Here is a 22048-nt window from a genome sequence, read left to right on the forward strand (position 1 = left end):
TCCCAGGGTCCTGGGATCGAGCCCCGCATCAGGCTCTCTGCTCAGCGGGAAGCCTGCTTCTCCCTCTCCCACCCCCCTGCTTGTGTTTCCTTGCTTGCTGTCTCTCTCTCTGTCAAATAAATAGATAAAACATCTTTAAAAAAAAGAAATGGAGAGACATATTATGTTCATGTTTTGGAAGACTCAACATAGTAAAATATCAATTCTCCCCCAAATTGATATGAAATTTTGAAATTTCTATCAATATCCCAGTAAGATCTTGTAGATATACACAAGACTTTAAAAAATTTGTATGAACAGGCAAAGAAGCTAGAATAGCTGAAACAATTTTGAAAAGGAAGTGGAAGGAATCAGTCTATCGAATTTCAAGACATATAGCTGGGGTAATCAAGACTTCTATCAGACAAGAAACTTGTACCAAGAATATATAAAGTGGAGTGCCTGGCTGGCGCAGTTGGTAGAGCATGCAACTCTTAATTTCAGGGTCATGAGTTCAAGCCACATGTTGGGTGTGGAGCCTACCTAAAAAAAAAAAAAAAAAAAAAAAGAATATATAAAGAATTCTCACAACTCAAGTATAAAAGGGAGAAAACCCAACTTTTAAAATGGGCAAAGATTGAAACAGATGATTTCACAAAAGATGTATAAAGTGTCAATGCACAAACATCATCAATCATCTGGGAAATGGAAATTAAAACCACAATGAGATATCACTATACATTCACTTTAATGGCCCCAAATTTAAAACACTGATATCAGTGAGAATGTGGAACCACTGAAACTCCCATGTTGCTGATGAGAATGTCAAATGCATAGCCACTATGGAAACAAGTTTAGCAGTTTCTTATAAAGTTAACTCTTCACTTAAAATACAACCCAGAGAAATGAAATCATATGTCACATGAAGACTTGTACACAAATATTTATAGCAGCTTTAATTGTAGTAACCCAAACTGGAAAAAATCCAAATGCCCATTAACTGGTGAGGGGAAAAACAAACTGTGGTATATCCATACAATGAAGCACAACTCAGCAACAAAGAGAAATGGAACTAGTGATACTAGGATCTACTTGGATGAATCTCAAAATATTATGCCGACCAAAGAAATCAGACACAAAAGAGTATAATCTCTATTTCACCCCTTGTATGAAATTCTGAAGAGGCAAATCTAATTTCTGGTAACAAGAAACAGAAGAGTTTCGGTCTGGGGCCAACTTTGAGGGGAGAGGGAAAAGGTTGAATTGGAAAGGCCATAAGAAAACTTTCTGGAATGATGGAAATATTCTCTATCTTGACTGGAGCATGGGTCACACTAATCAAAATGTACACTTAAAATGAATACATTTTAATGTATGTAATTTATACAGAAATTAGTTTTTGTTTAAATCAATGAAATTGATTTAAAAGAAACAATTCTCAGTCTTTGATAGATCAAAGAAGGAAATAGAGGAACTGAATATTATGTTTAATTATGATAGATGAGAGAGAAAAAAATGAATAGGATATTCTATGCATACATTATTCTCAGACCAGTTTTTAAATTGATGATCTCATAGGTTACCAAGAAAAAAATTAATCCTATAGAAGTAGGATTTCACTGATACATTCACATACTGCAATGCAATAAAATAAGAAATGGATTGCAAAATAATAAATAAACATCACTTGGAAAATTAAAAATGCCCTCATAAATAAAGCTTAAGTCAAAAACAAAATAACATTGCAACTACAGGCTGGAAAATAATTATGATAACACTGTATCAAACTTATGAGATGCTAAGGTAATGCTCAGAGGATAATTCATAACTTTTAATGTTATTTACTATGAAACAAAGAAGAGTCAAAATAAATGAACTAAACATTTCAGGAAGTAAAGAAGGGAAATTTACTGGATTTTCCTAAAGAAAGAGAAAAGAATTAATAAGGTTAAAGTTGATGAATTGGAAAAAAAAGGAAACCACAAATTAATAAAGCCTACATTTGGTTTTAAAAAAATAGTAACAATAAGACAAATTTCTGGCAAAACTAATCAAGAAAGCGAGAGAGATAAGAAAAAAAAGCTAAATTAACGTTATTTGGGTGATGTCAATAAAAAGGACAAGGCAAGGACATCCAGAAATCTGCTCCTTCATAAAAATAATGAGAAAACTGGCAAAAGTGGTCAGAATCAGCTTTTTCAGAACTCTGGAAATTCACCAAAGGCTTACAGTTCTGTGGGAAGTGTTTGTTCAAGAAAACAGCTGAATCCCAGTAAGAACAGAAAACTTTGTGGTATTTTAATTGCTTTAATCTGATCTTCCATTCTCCAGCTCTGCAGTAGTCTTGAAAACTAACAGTCTGCGTTTGCGGTGAAAACCAGTAGCCTGGTGGCTAATAGATGGAGCAGAACAGTACTATATCTTTTTCAAAGCCTTATTCCCAATCACTTTTCATGATCTGCCCCATCTAGTGAGTACTTGGAAAACTCCATGTTCAATGCTATCTTTAACCCGAGTCAGTGCTTGCCCTGTGCAAGGAACCTCTTCCCTAAAGGTGTTTGTCAGAAACAATTACAGGCAATTTTTTAACTTTCTGGCTCCTCAAGGTGGTGGAAAATAGTTGGGCCAAACAATAGATAAAACAAAAAAGCTTAATAAAAGAACCTGGGGAATGAGATATGCATTGGACTTTGAAAAATCTCTGACATTAAAATTTTAGCTGTCATTTTTTTTTTCTTCAGAAATTCACACGCTGATCTTAAAATTCACGTGAAAATACAAGGGACTAAGAATAACCAAAACAACCTTGAAAAGGAAAAACAAAGTTGAAAGACTCCTACTTTCCAATTTTAAAACTTAGTACAAAGCTGCAGTAATCAAGCCATTGTGGTAATAGCATAAGGAGAGACATATAGATCAGTGCTATAGAATTGAGAATCCAGAAATAAACCCATACACCTATGGTCAACTGATATCCCATAGGGGGCCAAGAAACTTCAATGAGGAAAGAAGAGTCTTTTCAATAAATGGTGCAGGAATAATTGGTTATCCACATCCATGAGAATAAAGTTGGAGCCCTACTTCACACCATAGAGATCTACTTCACAAATTGGATCAAAGGTAAAACAGAGACTAAAACTATAAAACTCTTAGAAGAAAACTAAGTTTCAATTGCTGTGATTTTTTAAAATATTTTAAATTTTTTTTTAATTTTTATTTTTTTATTATTATGTTATGTTAATCACCATACATTACATCATTAGTTTTTGATGTAGTGTTCCATGATTCCTTGTTTGCATATAACACCCAGTGCTCCATGCAGAACATGCCCTCTTTAATACCCATCACCAGGCTAACCCATCCTACCACCCCCCCTCCCCTCCAGAACCCTCAGTTCTCTCATGGTTCGTCTCCCCCTCTGATTTCCCCCACTTCATTCTTCCCTTCCTGCTATCTTCTTCTTCTTCTTTTTTTTTTTAAACGTATAATGTATTATTTGCTTCAGAGGTACAGATCTGTGATTCAACAGTCTTGCACAATTCACAGCGCTCACCATAGCACATACCCTCCCCAATGTCTATCACCCAGGCACCCCATCCCTCCCACCCCCCCACCACTCCAGCAACCCTCAGTTTGTTTCCTGAGATTAAGAATTCCTCATATCAGTGAGGTCATATGATACATGTCTTTCTCTGATTGACTTATTTCGCTCAGCATAATACCCTCCAGTTCCATCCATGTCATTGCAAATGGCAAGATTTCATTCTTTTTGATGGCTGCATAATAGTCCATTGTATATATATACCACCTCTTCTTTATCCATTCATCAGTCGATGGACATCTTGGCTCTTTCCACAGTTTGGCTATTGTGGACATTGCTGCTATAAACATCGGGGTGCACATACCCCTTCGGATCCCTACATTTGTATCTTTGGGGTAAATACCCAGTAGTGCTCAATTGCTGTGATTTTTAGTTGAGCATTATTTTCTTAGATATAACATCTAAAGCTCAAGGAACCAAAGGGGAAAAATCGATAAATTTTATCAAAATTTAAAACTTCCTCTTTTACTCAGGCCCATGGCGCTAGCAGGATGGGCAAGTGTCAAGGTATTTGTGGTGCCAGGAAGCTCTGTGGTCACCGATGAGATCAGAAGTGGCATGATAAACAGTACAAGAAAGCCCATTTGGGCACAGCCCTGAAGGCCAACCCTTTTGGAGGCACTTCCCATACAAAGGGAATTGTGCTGGGAAAAGTTGGGGTAGAAGCCCAACAGACAGATTCTGCCATCAGGAAGTGTGTCAGGGTCCAGCTAATCAAGAGTGGCAAGAAAATCACAGCCTTTGTACTCAGTGATGGTTATTTGAATTTGAGTGAGGAAAATGAAGAAGTTCTGGTTGTTGGATTTGATCACAAAGGTCATGCTGTAGGTGACGTTCCTGGAGTTCACTTTAAGGTTGTCAAAGTAACCAATGTCTCTCTTGGCCTTCTACAAAGACAAAAGGAAAGACCAAACAAAGTCTTTAAAAAAAAGCGGGGGGGGGGGGGGGACACCTGGTTGGCTCAGACTTTAAGCATCTGCCTTTGGCTCAGGTCATGATCTTAGGGTCCTGGGATCAAGCCCTGCATCAGGCTTCCTGCTCGGCGGGAAGCCTGCTTCTCCCTCTCCCGCTCCCCCTGCTTGTGTTCCCTCTCTCACTGTGTCTCTCTCTGTCAAATAAATAAAATCTTAAAAAAAAAAAAAAGAAAAGACCAAGATCGTAAATTTTGAAGGTGAAAACAGGATAGTAATCAATTTTCACATTCCAAAAAAAATTTTAAACTTGTATGCTTCAAAAACTATCAAGAACTTGAAAAGGCAACCCATAAGATGGAAGAACATATTTGCAAATCATATGATAATCATGTATCTGAAACTGACTTGTATCCAGAATATATAAAGAACTTCTACAACTTAACAATAAAAAGACAGGGGTACCTTGTTGGCTCAGTTGGTGGAGCATGCAACTCTTGACCTCAGGGTGTGAGTTCATGCCCCACACTGGGTGTAGAGATTACTAAAAAAATAAACAAACTTAAAAAAAAATACCCTAAAAAGACAGATAACTCAAATGAAGATAACCCTATAGGCAAAGGATGTGAATAAGCATTTCTCCAAAGAATATATGTTTTAGGGAGTTATAAATAAAAACTACAATGAGATACCACTCCATACCTGCTAGGATGACCATAATATAGAAGATAGACAATAAAAAGTGTTAGCAAGTACGTGGAGAAGTTGGAACGCTCATACATTGCTGTAAGTAATGTCTAACGGTAAAGCCATTTTGAAAACCAGTTTGGTAGTTCCTCAAAAGGATAAGCATAGAGTTACCATATGACTCAGCAATTCCACCTCTAGGTGTATGCCCAAGAGAATCAAAAACATGTGTTCACACAAAAAACCTGTACATGAATGTTCAGCATTATTCATAATAGCCAGAAAATGGAAACAACCCGAACACTCATCAAGGGTGAATATTATTCAGTCATGAAAAGGAATAAAATGCTGATATATTTTACAGTGTGGATGAATCTTGAAAATATTATGCTGAATGAAAGAAGCCAGCCATGATAGGCCACGTATTGTGTGATCCCATTTATATGAAATGTCCAGATTAGACAAATCCATAGAGACAGGAAGTATATCACTGTTGCCAGGGGCTGAGGGGGAGGGGACAATGGGGAGTGACCACTTAATGGGTGCCAGATTTCTTTTTGGAATGATGAAAATATTCTGGAATTACATAGTAGCGATGCTTGTAAAACCTGTGAATCTATTAAAAATCGGTGAATGGTTCACTTTAAAAGGGTGAATTTTATGTGAATTATATCTCAATACAAAAATTCACAGTATTGGGAATAATAAGGCAGTTTGAATCAAAGATCTAGAGGGGAAAATGTTGTTTGTAAGCACATATTACCTAGAAATTAGAAAATGCTCTATGCTCCAAAAATTAAAAATTTAAAAGAACTAGATTATTTTATGAGAATATGTATCCCCGAAATGGATGCAAAAAGAAATAGAAAATGTGTATAGACTACAAATCCTAGCTGATTTCAAGATGGTTGTCAGAGAATTGTACCATAAAGGTATTAAATCTATACAGCTTCATCAGTAGATCTTTCAAACTCAAGTCTGATGAAACATACACATATATAGAAAAGAAAACTAATAACCAGTCATGCTTTGGGTTATGGATATAAAGTTTCTTTAAAAAAATAAAAGCATGATTGGACCCAGATGTGCATTAGAAAAATAATATACCACCACCAAATAGGGCTCATTATGAGAATAGAAGGTCAATTCAATATTAAAAATCCACTATTATAACTAATCATATTAATGTCAAAGATGGGAAACCATATTAAACTCTTTACATACCAGAGATCATACTTACACAGTTTTATTTTTTTAATCTATATCAAATCAAATGTCAACATTATGCTTAATGGCAAAGCACTAGAAACATTGTAATTAAAATCAGAAAGAAGACAAGGCCCTCTACCATTAATGTTACTTAACTTTGTAATATAAGTGCTTCCTAACACAATTAGATGATAAACTGTACCAAAAGCAGGGGCAATATTTAAAATATATATTTTTTTAATATTTAAAATATTTAACAAGGAGATAGTAATATAAACCAATACATTCATTAAAAACATTAAAATTTGGTCCCTTTTGCTTTCTAAGGAAACTGAGATATAAAATTGCCAATCAGTAGAGGTTATAGATAAATTTTTTTTAATCAGATAGATCATTCTAATAATTTCCAAACCATTTTCTGATTTTTAGAAACCATTGGTGCAATTTTGTAAAACATAGGCATCTTAATTAAATGATGCTCTCTCTGAGCTACAATCTGACACATGAATTGCACCAAATTCTTTATACAATTTACCATTAATTGGTAGTCACTGAGTGACTTGGTTAAAAGTATGTCTTTTTTTTTTTTTTTAAAGATTTAATTTATTTATGAGAGAGAGCACAAACAAGCAGGAGGAGGGGGCAGAGGGAGAGGGAGAAGCAGGCTCCTCACTGAGCAGGGAGCCTGACACAGAGCTGATCCCAGGACCTGAGCCAAAAGCAGGTGCTTAACCGACTGAGCCACCCGGGTGCCCCTAAAAGCATGTCTTTTTTTTTTTTTTAAGATTTTTATTTATTTGACAGAGAGAAAGACAGCAAGAGAGGGAACACAAGCAGGGGGGGTGGGAGAGGGAGAAGCAGGCTCCGGGCTGAGCAGGGAGCCCGATGTGGGGCTCCATCCCAGGACCCTGGGATCGTGACCTGACCCGAAGGCAGACGCTTAACAACTGAACCACCCAGGTGCCCTTAAAAGCATGTCTCTTAGGGTCCAAAATATTGTACACAATTGTGACTCAGCTCAGCTTCTGCTGATTTTCTTTAGCCTATAATATATTTGGGATTTTATATATTTAATTTCTATTTTAAATAAGCCACAAATGTTTTTGTTATAATGCTGTATTTAATTATAAAAATCATTTATTAATCTTCATTTACTTTTAATCCATGGGCTTCATAAACACTATTTTTGGTCAAATAATGGCCAAAGCAACATTAATAATTTAATAAATTAAAGAACACTATTTATTAAAAAAATAAGGTAAATGAAATTAAAATATTATTACTTTTATTTTTGTTGTTAAACAAATACATTTCTGATAATTTATCAATTTAATACATTTTCTCTTTCAATTAATCCTTTATCTTATTTAGAAGAGTATACTCTTTCTATAAAATCTCCATTTTTCTTTAGTTTTATATACTTACACATTTTTTTTTCTTAAAGATTTTATTTATTTATTTGACAGAGAAAGACACAGTGAGAGAGGGAACACAAGCAGGGGGAGTGGGAGAGGGAGAAGCAGGCTCCCGATGCGGGGCTCAATCCCAGAACCCTGAGATCATGACCTGAGCCGAAGGCAGACGCTTAACGACGGAGCCACCCAGGCGCCCCTACTTACACATTTTTAATTTGGGGGCATTAATTGTCCCCTATACTTAGTAAAACTTTCTATTAAGCTAAATACATCAGGGCGCCTGGGTGGCTCCGTCGTTAAGCACCTGCCTTTGGCTCAGGGATTAAGCCCCGCGTCGGGCTCCCTGCTCAGCGGGAAGCCTGCTTCTCCCTCCCCCACTCCCCCTGCTTGTCTTCCCTCTCTCGCTCTCTGTTTATAAATAAATAATATCTTTAAAAAAAATAAGCTAAATACATCATTGATATTTTAATGAATGAATTAGCTTAAAGTAAAATCTCTTTTTAAAAAAGAGTAATTGTTAACCATTTGCTTCATGACACAATTTTTGTTCAATTGGTAAACTTGAAATGAATTTCAAACTGCTTTTGTAATACTGGCATTCTGGCCAAAGATTCTAATTTTCATGGTCTCAATACCCAAATCTTCAGACAGGTTCTAAATTTTTCCTGACGTTACATGATGTACGGTAATAAATTAAGAAAACATTTATAATTACTTACTTTATGTATTTTATTGCATCATTCAAGGATAATTGAATTCAGTGACTTGGACAGTGCCAAATTAAAACATTCAAAAATTTTCCTAAATTTTGGCTGAAACTGCAGACTCTGTCCCTTGCTATTTACAGACACTGTTTGTGTAAAATTCAATAAGGTTTTCATGAAAATATTTCCCATTGAAACCATTTTTCTCATGTGTCAACAATAAATTCTGATAAATTATTTCAGATGTTGTTCCTTCCTGCTTCATGAGATCAACAAAAACCATTAAATTATCTTCAAAGTCTTGAATTTCACATTTTAAGTAAATTATTAAAACTAGTTTATATGAAAGAGTTGAAGCTTCATCAATAATGATTGAAATTTTAATGCCTTGATTTATACATTTTCCAAAAACTTGCTTTCTCATACCAGCAGATAAATATTTTGCAACAAACAAGTCCATAAATTTAGAGTGCTATGATAAACCCATATTGATATTGCTCTTTTTAAAAGTTCTATTAAATATTTTATATTTGACAATGTTCAATTAGTTTCAACCATACAGATGGTATTTTCTAGATGGTTTTCATTTGCTTTATCAATATTGTGATACATTTTTTCAGAAGTTTTTATTATTACAAATGTTTTTTATGTGAAACGGATTTATAACATTCTTATAATTTTCCTCGTCGAGGAGAGAAACTTTATTTAAACCATGAGTTTTAACAGAACATAATTGCCATTTGATGAGAGTATCACACTTTCAACATTTAATTGTATACAAGGTTTGCATGCTGGTCATCTGAGCAACACTTACATGCTAACTATAGTCGCTCATGTTATTTTTATTGGAATAACTGAGTTGTTTTCATGCCATTTATACAACTTCTTCATTTTATTTTGCTTTGTTTCTTACGCAGTTTCAAAAGATGTCCCGGGTTTTGGTTTCCATTTAGGATCAGAAGCTATTCCAGGGGTGGTTCATTATTAATATCATTTCTTCTTTGGTCTTCACAGTCAGAAGATACATGTTTATAATATTTTAAGAGAACCTGAAGAAACTTATCCAAACTCTACTGTATCTTCACTCTGGGTTTCATTTTTAATATTTTATTATTAAGTTTATAAACATCAGAACACTGCACCATGACGACTTCCACAAAGAATTACAGCACACTAACTGTAAAATGAAAGTAAAAATTGCAATATTTAGAGGAGGGGCAATTACATAATTCGGGCATAATAATAAAATGTGAATTCTCTCAAAACAGCGGTTCTCAAACTTTTTGGTCTCAGGACCCTTTCACAGAGTTAAAAATTAGTTAAGGCAGCCTTAGGTCTTTTGTTTATGTGGGTGACATCTATCGATACTTACGCTATTAGAAGTTACAACCAGGGGATGCCTGGGTGGCTTAGTCAGTTAAGCGTCTGCCTTCGGCTCAGGTCATGATCCCAGAGTCCTGGGATCGAGCCCCGCATCGGGCTCCCTGCTCCTCGGGGAGCCTGCTTCTCGCTCCCCCCCCCACTCCCCCCACTCCCCCCGCTTGTGTGCGTGCTCTCTGTCAAATAAATAATATTAAAAAAAAAAGTTACAACCGAGAACTTTTCATTTTTGTATTTATTCGGTTAAAAATAACAGTAATAACCTGGTGAAGGTTAACATAAAATATTTTATGAAAATTGTTTTCCAAAATGAAAAAAAAAAGGGTACCACCATTGTTATACATTTCTGCAAATCTCTTTAATGTCTAGCTTAATAGAATTCAGCTGGATGCCGAGGTCCGCTTCTGAGTTCAATGGGCTGTGATATCACACATCACGCCATGGCCTCTGGAAAACTCCACTCACACTCCTGGGGGAAAGAGTGGAAAAGGCGAATGATGTGTGGGGATCATTAGAAGTTTTGTCCTCACAGATTCTTAAAAGGGTCTCAGAGTCCTCCAGAGGTCACCCACCCGCAGGCTGAGAACCACTGTCCTAAAGTCCCGAGTGCTTCTCAGAGTATTTGCCACGAAGCCTTGTTGCTGCCTTCCATGAAACCAGCCAGACTGGCAGGGAATGCTACACAAATAGCTCGGGTGTCACTCTGATGGGAGGTCCACAGCCCAGCACTCGTCACATGCGGTAGCCATTAACTTGAACTAATGGAGTTACATTGGAATCTCTAGCATTAATGGGTTTTGCCGTACCTTGCTGTTATGGGTACACTCCTTATCAATTGGTAGGGAAGTATTTCCAAATTTAAAGATGGGTAGATCGTACCGGTAACTACCACGGAATATCAGCTCTGCTGAGAATTATAAATATTTCAGATGGAGAGTTAGAATCATCACTCTTTGGTGGTGATATACCGACATATGAAAGCCAAGAAAATAAAACAAAAATTCAGAGTACTTCGGGCATTTGGTAAGAAAAACCTATCACAAAATAAAAATGCGTATGTGTCTGTGTGTGAATCAACATTTATATTGATCTACATCTATATACACCTTTCCTTGACAGCAAGGACCATTCAAACTTAATAAATATATGCAGAACATATATGAAGAACAGAACTTGACTGAGGACATAAAAGAAGCTATATCATTATCCTAAATGAGAGGGTTCAATACTGTTTTCTATAAAATAGAACTCTCCCCAAGTTAATCTGTGTATTTAACAATGTTATTAATTTTGAACTTGATAAAATTATTTTTAGAGTGTTTATAGAGAACCAAATGTGATTAAAAAAATAAATATGCAAGAAGAGCAAAACAAAATCTCGAGGAAAAGAAAGGGTGGGAGTGTTGGGTCTGTTTGATTAAAGGTTAATATGTATTAAAAATTTGCAGTATTTGGGCACCTGGGTGGATCAGTCGGTTAAGTGTCTACCTTTGGCTCAGGTCATGATCTCAGGGTCCTGGGATTGAGCCCTGTGTCGGGGAGCCTGCTTCTCCCTCTCTTTCCGCTGCTCCCCTTGCTTGTGCTCTTTCACTCTCTCTGTCGAATAAATAAATAAAATCTTTAAAAAAAAAATGCAGTATGAAAATAACGTAGGTTTGAGACTAGAATAAATAGGCACATTATTGAAACAATAGAAAGTCCCCAGAACACCCCAGGTGTATACCAATTTAGTATGTAACAGGGGGGACATCTCAAATTCAAAGGAAAAAGAGGGTTATTCAATAAATGGTGGTACAACTGGCTAGTCATTTTGGAAAAAAAAAGTTAGATGCCTAACTCATATACACCAAAATAAATCCCAGTAGCATCAAAGATTTAAATATCAAGGAGGAGCGCCTGGGTGGCTCGGTCGTTAAGCATCTGCCTTCGGCTCAGGTCATGATGCCAGGGTCCTGGGATTGAGCCCCGCATTGGGCTCCCTGCTCTGCGGGAAGCCTGCTTCTCCCTCTCCCACTCCCCCTGCTTGTGTTCCCTCTCTCGCTGTGTCTCTCTCTGTCAAATAAATAAATAAAATCTTAAAAAAAATTAAATATCAAGGAGATACTTAGAACAATTAGAAATGCAGAGAAATATTTATATAATCTTGAACTAGAAAAAGCTCTTCTAAGCATAGGAAAAAAAGATTTGACTACACAATAATATAAAAATTGCATAAAAATAATGAATAGTGTAAAAAATAAAGACCCAAAGATCAATAAGAAAAGCTTGAACACTCCAATAGAAACGTGGGCAGCTATGGCAGATTTATGAATAAACAGGAGTGGCCAGAAAGCATAAGAAAAGATGCTCAACTCGATTGTATCAAACTGAACATAAGAACAAGGTTATCAGTTTTCACCTTGCACACTGGTCAAGAGTTAAAATGAATCATGCTATCCACCGGTTAATGTGTGGAGAAAAGAAAATTTGCGTTGGAGCAATGGTTTGGGATGGAGTGGAGGTGGATTTGGAAGTATTTAGGTGAATTCTTAAAATGTTCATAATTCTGATGCAGCAATTCCTTTTAAAACAATATTCAGGAAGATTCATAAACAGGAATGTTCAAGAAGCTCTTCACAATATTGTCTCTGTGAATGAAAATATCAGAAACAACCTAAATGGTCAATAATAAAGGTTTGGAATATTTATATATACCATATAATGAGTGTTTGGCATATTTGGATATACCATATATTATATGTACCATATCATACGGGTATGGCATATTCATGTGATGAAATATTATACTATCATTAAAATGTTATAAATACGTATTTATTGACGTGGAGACAGGTTCATGATACAACTATAAAAGTACCATCCCAGGCAGCACATAGAATCCCATTTCATTGTTTTTAAAAGCTTATTATTTACATATCTGTATTATACATAAATGTAGAAAGTATTTGTCAGGCTGTGCAATAAAATACTAAGACTTGTGAGCTTTAGTGGGAGGCTTAAAAATGATTTTACTTTTTTGCTGTTTTTGCTGATTTTTTCAACACTAGACATGGATGACTTTTGCCAATAATATTTCTTTTAAATCACGCTTAGGCTGCCACCCAACTTAGTTTGGTCTTTAATACTTCAGATACACACGCTTTGTCAGCTCCATGTGGAGGGAAGTCCAGGGGATGGATCATAAAGGACTGGCCCAGGCTCTGGAGGACTGTGTTGTTGGCCACTGTAAATGGTATAAATGTGCGATGAGAGAAGATCGCCAAGCTGTCTGGGAGTCTGGGCAGCTGAAGCCCATGTGCTTCTTCCTCGGGCTGGGGGAAAACTCCCTCAAAAACCTCAGACCCCCAGACAGTCAGGAACGATCTGTGTGTTGAGTTGCCTCAGCTCATGGATCTAGGCTTCTGTCCCCTCTGCCAGGGGATCAGAAACGAGTCCCTGAGTGCATGGGCTCCACCCTGCCCACTCGCCTCTCTGGTTCCATTCTCTGTTGCGCTGATGACTGACCACCACTCCTCTTTAGATCCCACCGCGCCCCTGCGAAGGGCGAACATGGCCATGCCCAGTTTACCACTCGCAACTTCCATCCTCACCAACCCCGTTGGCTCAGAACACAGCCCAGCGATTCATCACCCACATTATTAACTGCTTATGAACCTGTATCTTCCATCAGACTCTGCCTTCCACCAGCCCAGGAAGCTACCTGCTTTGTAGCTGAGGCCCTAGGACTGGGCCAGATGCAGTAAACCCCTTACTAACCCATGAAAATTTGGGATGAAATCTCATTTTGCCTCCTGTTCCCAATACCAGTCACTCATTCAACAAGTTTTCATCGAGGAACAAGGCTCATCTCTGTGTCTGGCACATCCTAACCCTAACCTGTTTTTTCTGCCTAAGTAGTGCCCACCAGCAGCTGGCAAAAATCTTTTCTGTGACTGGTGAGAAGCCAGAGGGACTGAGGTTTTGGCATGGGCTGAGAAAGAGCTGGTTGCCTTCCTCCTACTCCTTCCACCTGGCTCCCTCACCCAGCGGGGGGGCCAAGGATTAGGACAGAGTACTCCAAGAGCATAGGATTTGGGGATCAAATAATAATTCAACCACTTAGGGGCGCCTGGGTGGCTCAGTCATTAAGCATCTGCCTTCTGCTCAGGTCATGATCCCGGGGTCCTGGGATTGAGCTCCGCATTGGGCTCCCCGCTCAGTGGGAAGCCTGCTTCTCCCTCTCCCACTCCCCCTGCTTGTGTTCCCTCTCTCGCTGGGTCTCTCTCTGTCAAATAAATAAATAAAATCTTAAAAAAAAAAAAAATAATTCAACCACTTAAATGCTGTGTGACCTTGGGCAACTGACTTTCTCTCTCTGAGCCTGCTTCCTCACCTGTGAACTTGGGGCTAATAATAGTGCATACCTCACAGAATAGTTTTGATTTTACGTGAAATAATGTATATAAAGATCACAGATGTGAGCTCAGTAGTGGAGTTTCCCTTGCTGCTGTCATTTACCTCGTGGTTAAATATATTTATTAGATGCATCAGGTCTGATCAGACCGAAGAACTCCCCGAGATCCCACCACTACCTGCCGTTCCCCGTAGACTGGCGTCATGCAGAGACTCGGGACCTCCCGATCAACTGACAAGGCTACTGAGGCCCAGAGGAGATGTGACTTGGCGAAGGTCACCCAGGGAGGCTGCTGTGGCCGTCAAGACTCCCAGGCCCCTCCCTCCGCCCCCCCCCCCCCCCCAGCCACATGTTTTCTCGGAGGAAGAGGCGAGCCTTTAAAAAAAAAAAAAAGGAAGTTCCGAGAAGAGGGGATTCCCCCCATTGCCTTGCCTGTCTTCGCACCATCAGTGGGTGGTGACGGCGGGCTGGTCTCGGCCGCCGCGTGTTTTACATTTGCTGACTTCAGCTCAGCTGCTACACCCCGAACAGGCTCCTTCCAAAGAGCTGGCACAGGCGGGCTCCCCTTCTCTTCAGGAAACAGATGCATCTTGGCTGGAAGGCTGCCATCACCCTCGTGTGGCTTCTGAACCCAGAGCACGGCATGCTGGGGTGCTAGAATGCCCGTGCCTGCTTCCAGCAAAACCACACCGCCAGCTGGTGAGGATCAGGGTTTCCCAGTCTGGCGTCCCACTGCCCGGTGGAATGGTGCTTCTGCAAGAGACTCTGGGATAGAGGAGGCCATGCTCAGAAACGTTGGGAGGTGGTGCAAACCATATTTCCCTCCTGGAGATGTTCTTGGCCAGTAGGCACAATAAAGCCCCTGAAAAAGGCTTAGGAAGGGACCTGTCAACTCACATTGAATTTGCATTTTCCAAATTTATTTGATCCCAGAATTCCACCTTTTAAAAATGAAAATAGCCATGAAGGTGGCTGGTTCCCTCACTTCTGTCTGGTCTCTGATGAAATGTCTCCTCAGAGAACCTTCCTGGTCCCCCTGGCTAATATAGCACCCCGTATCTTTCTGTATCTTTACCCTGCTTTGTGTTTCTCCATAACACTCATCACACTATGCGATGTTTGCTTTTGTATTTATATAACAATATTTTTATATTTATATTTATCTGTTCATCACTGGTCCCCCTCTCTAGACTGTGAGCTCTGTGGTGGAAAACGTCCTTTTCCACGGCTATTATTTGCAGTCTCTGGCACATAGTAGGTTCTCAATAGATGTTGTTGAACAAATGAACATTTCTGCAAAAGAATTCAGTGCCCAACCTCTCAGTAAGGAAGTTTCCTTAAATGTCAACCCAAAAGTGGCCTGGGATACTATCTTTGTCTCAGACATGAGTTTCTTAGCCAATTGGTGTAACTTCACCTTGGTTGCACAGATTACTATGGGCTCTATGAAATGGGAATTGAAAATAGTCTAATGAAATTTAGCAAAAGCAAAAGTTGTGATCAAAATTGGATTGGAAATGCAGACAAGGCCTTAAAATAACTCACACCTCCATCAGAAGTGCCATCTGAATATCCCCATCTTTCTCCCTCCATTTAATATATATCTCCTTATATTTCTCTTATGCTGTGCCACATACTATGCTAATCACCTGACATACATTATCTCATTTAATCCTCACAACCACTTCATGAGGAAGGGATTATTGTGTCCATTTTGCAGATGAGGAGACAGCCCTTAAACAGGGGTTAAGCAAGTTCCTCAGAAAGAGAACGGATTTATAGATCAGCTTGGGGAGAATTGATGACAATATTGAGTTTCCCAATCCATGAACATTGGATATTTCCCAATTTTAGTTCTTCTTGAATTTCCCTCAGAAATGTTTATAGTTTGTAGTCTCCATGTCTAGCACTACTTTTGTTAACTTATTACTAAGTATTCTATTCTTTTTCATTGTGAATGGAATCACTTAATTGCATGGTTTGTTGCTAGTATATGGAAATATAATTAATGTTTCCACATTGAACTTGTATCCTGTGACCTTTCTCAACTTGTTTCATAGCTGTCACAGCTCTTTTGTGGACTCCTTGGGGTTGTGCACATAAAGGATCGTGTCATCTGTGATTTTATTTTTTCCTTTTCAATTTGTATGTTGTTGTTGGTTTTGTTTGTTGTTGTTTTTGCCTTATTGCACTTGGCAGAAACTTCCTGTACAATGCTGAAGTGGTGTGAGGAAGGGGATATCCTTCCCTTGTTCCTGATCTTAAGGATAAAGCATTCAGTCTTTCACCATTAAGGAAGATGTTAACAGGGGTTTTTTTTTGCAGATGCCTCTCTTTTCCTAGTTTGTTGTGTTTTTATCTGAACAGTTGTTAGATTTTTGTCAAGTGATTTTTGTGTGGCTATGGAGATGGTTATGTGCTGTATTTTTTTTTTTTTAAGATTTTATTTATTTATTTAATTGACAGAGAGAGACAGCGAGAGACGGAACACAAGCAACGTGGAGTGGGAGAGGGAGAAGCAGGCTTCCTGCCGAGCATGGAGCCCAGTGCGGGGCTCAATCCCAGGACCATGGAATCATGACCTGAGCCGAAGGCAGTCGCTTAACCAACTGAGCCACCCAGGCGCCCCGTGCTTGTTTTCTTTTTATTCTATTAATAAGATGCATCATATTGATTGACATCTGTGTGTTGAACCAACCTTGCATTTCTGAAATAAAACCCACTTAGTCTTGGTGTTTAGTACTTTTACAGTGCTGCTGAATTCACTTTGCTAGTATTTTGTTGAGGATTATTGCATTCAAATCTGATGATGCTACACATGTACCAACAAGGGTAAGAAAAGGTTTATTACTCACATCATGAGGCTTTCTGGAAAGACTGGGGAAGGTTGCCAAGCAGTACATAAAAGAACCTGAGAGGGGCAAGGAAAGGAGACTGGTTTGGGGGGTCATGGTGGTTAAGAGCTAGGGTAGGTGGAGCGGGGGGGTGGGGGGGGAAGGTTCCCAAGTGCATGGGTTGGGCCTTGCATGGTATTGAATTCTCCAACTATTGTTTCTGAATTGTCTGTTTTGCCTTTCAATTCTGTCAGTTTTGTTTCATGTATTATGAGGCATGTTATATGCCTCATATAACATTTGCATTTTCCTATATTATTATGAAATGTCCTTTTTTGACTCTGGTAATATTTCTTGTCATAAGGTCTGTTTTTATGATATTAACATAGCCACTCCAGCTCTTTTTTGGTTACTGTGTGCATGTCATAGTTTTGTATGTCTCTTATAGAGAGCATGTGGTTGGATCATGATCTGACAATCTCTTCCTTTTAGGGATGCCTGGGTGGCTCAGTCAGTTAAGCATTTGCCTGCGGTTCAGGTCATGTTCCCAGGGTCCTGGGATTGAGTCCTGCATTGGGCTCCTTGCTCAGCAGCGAGCCTGCTTCTCCCTCTGCCTGCTGCTCCCACTGCTTGTGCATGCTCTCTCTGACAAATAAATATATAAAATCTTTAAAAAAAAAGCTCTTCCTTTTAAAAGATTTTAATTAATCAATTAATTTAGAGAGCACGAGCTGGGAGAGGAGCAGAGGGAGAAGGAGAGAGAGAATCCCAAGCAGACTCCGTGCTGAGCACGGAGCCCAACTTGGGGCTTGATTCCAGGACGCTGAGATCACGGCCCAAGCAAAAATCAAGAGTTAGAAGCTCAAGTGACTGAGCCACCCAGGTGCCCCCAATCTCTTCCTTTTAATTGAAGTGATTGGACCATTTACATTTACATTTGCCATTCTGTAATTTGTTTTCTATGGATCTCTTATCTATTTCGTTCTTGTTTTTCCTTCAGTTCGTATCTTGTATTAAATATTTCTGTGTGCTATTTTAAGTCCTATATATATTTTTTAGTTATTTTCTTATTGGTTGCTTTAGGAATATAATGTGCATGTTAACTTATCATAGTGTACTTAAAATTAATATGAACTTCATTTTGGCAAAATATAGAAACTTTTCTCCATTCCTACCTTTTCCTTTATGCTATTCTTATTTTATATATATGTTATTATATATAACAATAGTGTTAATATTGTTTTATATGACAAATTTATATGATTTATACAATTGTTTTATAAAATTATACAATTTTATGTCTTTTTCAAACATTAAGAGAATAAAATAGATTCTCAAATTAATTCTCTTATTTTAACTCTTATAACATATTTATCATTTCTGATAGTTTTTATTTCTTCCTGTAGATTCAAATTACCATCTGGTGTCAATTCCTTTGGGCCTGAAGGACTTCTTATAGTATCTGGTAAGGCAGTCTGATTGCCATGAATACTCTCAGCCATTTTTTCTTTAATCTGAGAATGTCTTTATTTAGCTTTCACTTTTGAAGGATAGTTTTATTTAATATAAGATTCTTGGTTGACAGGCTTTTTTTTTCCCTTCAGTGCTTTTAATACGTCCTTCTAGTCTCCATTATTTCACATGGAAAGCCAGTAATTGAAAGTATTGATGTTTTCCTGTATGTGCTGAATCATTTTTCTCTCTTTCAAGATGTTCCCTTTGTCTTTGTCTTTCTATGTTTTGACTCTGAAGTGTCTAGGTATGGATCTTTTGTATTTATTCTACTGGGGGTTCATTTAGTCTCTGGGATGTCTAAATTAAAATTTTCCTCAAAGTTGGGGTTTTTTGCTATTATTTCTTCAAATATTTATATTTCTTCATCTCTTTACATGGCCATAGCCAAATGTCTAAATTTGAGGCTATAGTTTATACTGATTAACTGATACTGAGCATGTGTTTTCTGTACCACACCACGTGACCTCCATTGTGTTGGTTTAGTACCTGACAAGTTTTTTTTTCCCCACAAGTATTAACTGTATTTGGTGCCCAAGACAACCATGTAAAAATTTTGTTTTTATCATTCTAGTTTTAGAGCTAAGGCAATTGAGGTATAAGAAATATTGGAGACAAATATTTACAAGTGAGAAAACTTGGATTCAGAGAAGGACATTGACCAAGGGTGTATCATGAGTCAACAACTACCTGAACTAGAACTTGGGTCTTCCTTTGTGTATCACCCAGCTGCCTGCTTTTGGCGGAGGACTGGGGATAAGAGTAAGCCTCCTCACTACCCCACCCTTCTTCCCTATCTACCTGACTCCACCACACCCGCTTTGAGCCAGAAAAGCGCAGGTCAAAGGGCATTAGGTCATTGGAGCTCCCTACCCCTAGATGGCGCTGCTCTTTCTAGCCTAAAACCACAAGTTGCCTAGAAAGGTGATTTAAATTTATAGCATTTTGGAGTATGGCAATTGCATGCATTCTTTCAATCTAATTGTAGCAGGATTAATCTGTCTTTAATAGATGACTATTAATAATTTATGTTGTTATCTTTAATAATATAATTCTGTTTAAAATGTCCATTTGCATTACTTTTCTCAGAGACTTTCCCTCAACTCCTGGGTTTGAGTTGGAGTTTGTAGTGATCTGTGAAAGCATCCATGAATGGGGATTTAACAAGGGAATTGTCAGAGAAATAAAGATCAGTTTCCAATGTAAGGAGATGCCAAAAAAATTATACTATTTAAATAAGTAGCTATCTGTGTGTATCATGGTTACAAAATGAAAAATAAAAATCCTTCTAAACATCCCTGAAATTCCTCCTGCCTCATAAACATAGGCTTTGGCATTCCTCTGGGGACAGATCTCTTTATTGTGCTGCAGCTTACCTTGACTGGAAAGCCCAATCTTTTTGTTTAAATACAAATGTCAAGTTCAAAATGGAAAGCGTGGTGGACATTTTCTGGTCACCTGGAGAGTGGTCCTGACCCACCCTCCGCCCTCCTCTGTTTTGCTCTGTGCCCTGGAGGTTGACCTCTAAGGAATGTATCAACCAGCTCCCTTGCCCTCTGGCTTCTGAGAGACTGGACCAATGAAAAGAACCAGCAGGAAAGCCATGAGGGAGGAGACAGAGATCATTGCATTTATTCCCCCAGCTCTCTCCCTGCTAGGTGTGGCGTGTCGGAGATCCTCTTCCTCTACTTAAGACAGGTTCCTGCACTTGGTAGTGCTCTCCTCCAGCTACAGGTCCCACAGAGTCCAGGTAAGCTCTCTTCCTCTTTGCCCCTTCAGCCCAGGGGTGGAAATGGCTTTGCACCTTTGCTAGTCCTTGGTACTTCGCCAGCCCCAATGGCTTTCCCTTGACCCTGCCCTCACCACCATAAATAGACAAGTGATTAACTTTCCTGCCTTTCATGGCTTTCAAATGCTGGGACCTGCTGGGGCTCTGAATGACACAGGAAGTCAGCATTGATAAGGAAAACAGGGCGGTGTTGGGAGTCCTGAGGCTTTTCTTTTGGTCCTAGCTCAGGTACTGTTCTGCCCTGTGACCTCGGGTAAATCCTTTTTACTCTTTGGATTGCAAATGCCTCATCTGTAAAAAGAGAGGCTGGGCAAAATCAGAGGACTTTGCGGGTTTTTTTGGTTTGATTGTTTTGCTCCTGTACCTCCAGAAGAATTCTGAAAAAAATCACATAATCATGTAGATAAAAAAATTTGTCCTCGTGGTTTTAAATAGTTGTAAAGGATGTCATATCCTGCATATTGTAAATATTAGCATTTAAAAATAAAATTTACATCATTCTTTTATATACATCCAATGACATTTAAACATAGCGATTTTATACCCACCGCCATCCATTTAAAAAAAGACAAACTTGTAATATATACATTTTATTTATTTATTTGGCAGAGAGAGAAAGAGAGCACAAACTGGGGGGAGCAGCAGAGGGAGAGGAAGAAGCAGGCTCCCCTCTGAGCAGGGAGCCCGATGTGGGATTCGATCCCAGGGACCTGGGATCATGACCTGAGCCAAAGGCAGAAGCTTAACTGACTGAGCCACCCAGGCACCCCGAGACAGACAAACTCTTTTTTTTTTTAGATTATTTATTTATTTATTTGACAGAGAGAGACAGACAGGGAACACAAGCAGGGGCAGAGGGAGAGGGATAAGCAGGCTCCCCTCAGAGCAAGGAGCCCAGAGCAAGGAGCCCGACGTGGGGCTCGATGCCAGGACCCTGGGATCATGACCTGAGCCAAATGCAGACACTTAACGACTGAGCCACCCAGAGGTTTTTCTCTTAATGATATGGATGGGAGAAGGATTTGGAGTCTTTGTTAAAGGAACTTCTGGGGGCGCCTGGGTGGCTCAGTCGGTTAAGCATCTGCCTTCCGCTCAGGTCATGATCCCAGGGTCCTGGGATCGGGCCCCACGTCGGGCTCCCTGCTCAGCGGGGAGTCTGCTTCTCCCTCTCCCTCTTCGGGCCGCTCTGCCTGCTTGTGATCTCTCTCTCTCTCTGTCAAATAAATAAAATCTTAAAAAAAAAAAAAAAGGAACTCCTGTTCCCCAGTTTTTGGAATCTTCCCTCTGTTCGGTGCCCTCTCCTCTCTGCCCCCAAGCCAGAGTGGTCCATCTAGGGCAATGCCCCACGGGAAGGTTTGGATGGATAAGGGATGCACTTTTATTTTGTCAAATGGGAGAAGGGCAGCTGAAAAAGGGAAGGTGGGGAAGGAGAACCAGGTTGGTTGAGAACCTGGACATGGATTTTCATAAAACTCTGCGTGGACTAGTGGAAATTGTATCCCCAGTGGATGCGCCTCCTAATTTGAAAGCACGAGGCTTGATGGCATCTGAAGGGCACCTTAATGGGAGCTTTCATAGGGTCATGTCTGCGAGGACTGGTTCTGGAGTTGGAGTGCCTCAACACTAACATTCTG

The 22048-nt window shown here is 39.0% G+C and overlaps 1 long non-coding RNA gene and 1 pseudogene across 2 annotated transcripts in view; both read left to right on the forward strand.

Annotated features, from left to right (window-relative positions):
- The window catches only part of LOC123849930 (uncharacterized), a 169239-nt gene extending 152033 nt beyond the window's left edge, over window positions 1–17206 (forward strand). For both annotated transcript variants that reach the window (XR_010407631.1, XR_010407632.1), the window contains one exon: window positions 16746–17206. This is a non-coding gene — a long non-coding RNA (uncharacterized LOC123849930). The remainder of the gene's footprint in view (window positions 1–16745) is intronic.
- Window positions 4072–5433, forward strand: LOC123849929 (small ribosomal subunit protein uS12-like; annotated as a pseudogene).
- Window positions 17207–22048: the final 4842 nt, after the last annotated feature.

The sequence above is a fragment of the Mirounga angustirostris genome, unplaced genomic scaffold (assembly GCF_029215605.1).
Source record: "Mirounga angustirostris isolate CCGP_5_RB_7025 unplaced genomic scaffold, mMirAng1.0.hap1 SCAF_15, whole genome shotgun sequence".
NCBI lineage: Eukaryota > Metazoa > Chordata > Mammalia > Carnivora > Phocidae > Mirounga > Mirounga angustirostris.